The sequence below is a fragment of the Myotis davidii genome, unplaced genomic scaffold (assembly GCF_000327345.1).
Source record: "Myotis davidii unplaced genomic scaffold, ASM32734v1 scaffold64, whole genome shotgun sequence".
NCBI lineage: Eukaryota > Metazoa > Chordata > Mammalia > Chiroptera > Vespertilionidae > Myotis > Myotis davidii.
This window is the reverse complement of record NW_006296226.1, coordinates 5033371-5038380: the sequence shown is the minus strand read 5'-3', so window position 1 is coordinate 5038380 and position 5010 is coordinate 5033371. Positions and strand designations below refer to the sequence as shown.

At 40.4% G+C, this 5010-nt stretch overlaps 1 protein-coding gene across 1 annotated transcript in view; it reads right to left on the bottom strand.

Moving 5' to 3' along the window:
• Window positions 1–5010, bottom strand: part of LOC102757266 (olfactory receptor 3) — a 21491-nt gene that overhangs the window by 13485 nt on the left and 2996 nt on the right. The gene's annotated exons all lie outside the window — the stretch shown is intronic.

Sequence of the window (5010 nt, the reverse complement as noted above, 5' to 3'; positions counted from 1 at the left end):
GCTTTTTATTTTTATGAAGCCTTGTGGGATTTCAGTTACACTTGTAATCTTGCTAATGTCACTCAAGCATATTTTGATATTTTAACTGAGAATTATTTCACACACGATGCACAATAAAATGTACATTTGCTATAAGGCACTGTTGATTTTCAAGTACCTATATCCACAAAGGGACACTTGAGTTCTTGGCAAGGCACTGAACAATTTTATGCTATAGGATGTCATTCGTGTCTAAAAGTCCTCATTTGACTTGCCATGCTCCTTGACATAGTCCACAATATAGCATTTGCCGTGAGTCCCATCTATACTATTGTTATTATGGGCATCAAGTTTTCACCCCAATCTTTTCATCTCTTTTTTGTCTGCCGTATGCAAAATGCAGTATGTTTACCCAATTTTATACCTAAATATAGGATTTATTACTACATAATCAGCAAGTAGAGTGACATTTAAGGCTATGGTGATGCCCCAAACTCTAGTCAATCCATGAACCAAGAGGTCACAGTTCGATTCCTGGTCAAGCATATGCCCGGTTGCAGACTCAATCCCCAGTGTGGGGCATACAGGAGGCAGCCAACCAATGATTCTCTCTCATCATTTATGTTTCTGTCTCTCTCTCTCTCTTTCTCTCTCCCCCTTCTTCTTTGAATTCAATAAAAAAAATATTTTAAAGGAAGAATGAAATCTTTCATTTGCAAAAGTATGGAAGGACCTAGAGGATGTGTGCTAAGTGAAATAAGGTGGTCAGAGAAAAACAAGTATCATATGATTTCACTTATATGTAGAATCTAAAAAACAATATAACAAATAAAATAAAAACAGAGACAGAGAACAGTCTGATGCCTGAGGAGAGGGAGGTTGCAGGGCAGGGTGAAAATGGTTAAGGGATTGAGATGTACAAATCGGTAGTTGCAAAATAGTCAGGGGATGTAAAGCACAGCATAGGAAATATGGTCAATAATCTCTCTATATAAAAGCCTAACTGGCCGTTATAACCAAACAACCAGAATAACCGGTCAACCAGTCGCTGTGATGCTCACTGACCACCAGGGGGCAGATGCGCAACACAGGAGCTGCCCCCTCTCCCGACTCCGCAGCAGTGCTATCGAGAAGTGGCACCCAGCTCCTTGGAGGATGCCTGACTGCTGGGACTCCCCCGCCCCCTTGCGCTGTCTGTGAAAGGGCAGAAAACATCACTGCGACGGCATTGCTGACTTCAGTTTGAGGGAACATTAGAGACACCCCCCCGCCCCCCCGGCCGCCTCCGGGAGCTGGTGTGAGCCTGGTTTGGAGCAAAGAACTCTTAGAGCAGTGGTTCTCAACCTTCCTAATGCCATGACCTTTTAATACAGTTCCTCATGTTGTGGTGGCCCCCAACCATAAAATTATTTTCGTTGCTACTTCATAACTGTAATTTTGCGACTGTTATAAATCGCAATGTAAATATCTGATATGCAGGATGTATTTCCGATGGTCGAGACCCACAGGTTGAGAACCGCTGGATAGTGTACACCTGAAACCAATACAAAATAATACTGAATGTAAACTGTAATTGAAAAAAAAATTTTAAGAAAATCTGGCTCATAATTTGATAAGATTTTGAGGGGCAGAGCCCTAGGTCTCCTATTCTAAATTCAGGGTTCTGAAAGAGAAAGGGTGGAAATGTGAGACCTAATATTGGGACATTTAGATAGAGTTATTTGAATCTCATATTCCTTTAAATCCTACAGATGGGTGGAAGCATTCCACTTTCCCTTGGCAGACAAAAGCAGAGGCCCACTGCCTTATTACCATGAAAAGGTTCTGTGATAGATTTAGCACTTGGCTACAAATTCTTTCTCTCTGATTCTGCATCCTTAAGATGTGACTTGGTATCTCCTCCAAAGAGGTAAAATTTGCAACCCTAGAATATGGATTGGCCTTACATCTTCCTTTTGCCAATAGGGTAACAGCAAATTTAACACAAGCAAGGTTTTGAAAAGTGTTTGTTTTCTTGCTGTTCTTGGAACAGTGGTGACATGTGGACATGCCTTGACCAGCCTGTCCTATGATGAAAGGCATGTGATCCTGTATGACTCCCATTGTTTCAGTTTAAAAGCAGCCAGGCTCCAGGAGCACCCTCACCCAGTTGATGGACTGCTGACTGCAAACACATCAGTGAGCCTCCAAAGCCACCAAAGGAATTACCCAGCTGAGCTGAATCTAAACAGATAACCGATGGAAAAGAAAACTAAGTAAATGGTGGTATTTTCTAAACACTAATTTTGGAGTTGTTCTGGAGCATTTGATAAATGAAAAAGTTCTCCCCTGAGGTGGATGATGTGCAAGGTGATATTTGACTTCTTAAAATGCCTCCCTCCCTCCCTCATTTCTCTAGATTCATAACTTGAAACAGATTTCAGCATGGTCCCAACAGGGGACAGCAGTCCTGGCTATATGAATAGTTTACCTGATTCATCAAAAGGGGGGCAGATTTGGCTAAGACATCCCATTAATAACTGGCTGAATGAATACAAGTGGAGGTGGATCCTCAGGGTGCTGGACAAGGAAGTTATGGAACATAAGGCTCATAAGGCTAGACAGAGTACATTTGTTTGATGTGGGAGCCTTCTCATATGAGGAACACCTAGAACGAGTTCTTCTACACAGCTGGGATCATTGACAGGCTTGGAAATGATGGCAGCCTACAATAAATGAAACGCAGATGCTAGAACCCCGTGGCAAAGTATTGAAGAAGAGGTCAGAATCTTAGGTACATGGCCATATGAGAATGCATTTATTATAGGAGACCAGAGAATCCACTAGCTACTGTGTTCCCCAAGAAGGGACAGAAGATATTCCCTTCACTAAAGCAATAAAGGATTCAGTGATTCTGAGAACATCAGAATCACTGAAAAGTTGACTGATGATCTCTTCCCTAGGACAGACTGATAGGAAATGCTAAAATAGAGCTTGGCTCTTTGGTGTCAACAGGAATAAAATTTCCTGAGGCCCAGGAGGCAGCACTGGTATGTGACTGAAAATGGCAAAATACCAAATGTGCAATGAGGCCAGATCTCCTATAGAGATCTGTTGTATTGGCTAATACACTGTGGTATTTCTAAGGCTAGGAGAAGCCAATGAGGGTATTGCTTTAATTATATAATAAAAAAATTAAAAATAGTATGTGGCAAGCTGATGGTAGCTTTTGCAAAAAAAAAAAAATCATGATCCATCACCCAGTTTTAAACTTGAATCAAAGTTTAAGAGTGCAGCAAGCCATCATACAATGGAACTATAGGGTGTCCCCAAGAAATGTATACACACACTTTGAATAATTATAAAGGCAGTGTTTACTAAAAGGCATTTGATTTTCAAAATTGAGCTATCAGCTGTTACAATGCGTATACATTTTTTTTGAAACATCTTGTATTTGGGATTAGCCTCAAGCAGATCCAGAGAGCACCGGTGATAGGGATGATCAGCCCAGATCCCCATGTCCTTTACCTTGGTGTCAGTTTCCTTTCACTCAGCTCACAACACTGGCCTGTTAGAGTGGAAAACACTTCAACCTGATTCATGGGTAAAATCATGACTCAAGAGCGAAAGTGGAATGGACAGATACTGTCAAGAATGTGTACTGCAACATACAACCCCACCCAGGAGTGACTCTAAAGAACAGCAGTGAAGAGAAATCCTTCCAGAGGGCAGAACAGTATGCAATCTATCTGCTTATCTGTTTTGAACTGGGAAAAGGCAAGCACAAAGATAAGGATATAAATAGACTCTTTGGCAGTGACACATGCCTCACTCTGATATTATTGTTAACATAATTTAAAATAATGCATAATAGTGAAATAAATGTTATTCAGAGGTAGAAAGTGTATAGCAAGTCCCAAGGATTTTTCTGGACAGAGAATTACAGCAGACAAAGAATTAAAAACTGAACTAGGTGTAAAAGGATTAAGCCAGGATTGAGTATTTAGGAACTTAGTGCTCTAAACCCTGCCTGCCCCTTCCCTACCCTGCTCCCCACCCCCCGCACCCTCCCTCCCACCCAGTGATTTTTATCTTACTAATTCTTACTAGGGTAAACCATTCACCAGATATTTTCATACCTTATTTCATCTGTCCTTTTGCTGCCAGGAAGAAAATCCCACAACAGTATTCTCAAACCTGGTTGCACTAGAGTTACCAGTTTTATCATTTTGTTTTTATGAAAGACACTAGGATCTCTTTTCTAGAGAGTTCTGAAGCCCTAGGAAATACTAATCTGCAGCCAGAATTCAAAAGCATTGACGAGAGAGAGAGAGAGAGAGAGAGAGAGAGAGAGAGAGAGAGAGAGAGAGAGCCACAAAGAACAGAATTGACCAAGAGACTTTATGGAAACTGAACTGGTAAAGAAAGGCAAGACTCACCTTCAGAGAGATAACCACTACAAACATTTCCAAAGTTGGACTGCAATGGCTCCAAGAACAAGCATGACCCTCTGTAACTAGCCTGTCCCTATGGAATCTTTCTTCATTAATTCAAATGAGCTCACACGTTAAACCTCAATAAAATGTCACCTCATGGGTAAAACTGTACCTGACACATTTTTTTTCTTCCTTTTGTGCTCCAACACTAGTTATGGAAACTATCATCATCTGATTTGATTAACAATAAACAGAACATGTTTCTACCATGTATCTTACTCATTTGCACATTTTGTCAATAGTGTATAGCATAGTACCTGGCACATGGTAGGCATCAACATATACATATTAGCTTTAATATGAATAATCCTCTTAGTACAAACATTAGCATTGAGCAGCAGGATACACAGCATGTAAGAGTGTGGACTCCAGAGTCAGACAAGAAACAAATTTCAACTTTCCCTTCCTACTTATAGCATAGTTTCCCCATCTGTAAAATAGTTTCCCCATCGTACCATATCCAAGATTATTATAATTAAGGAACTACTAGTAAATGGCATAATATATTTAGAGAGATAAGAAAGTGGAACAAAGTAAATATTAAGATTTAAGGATA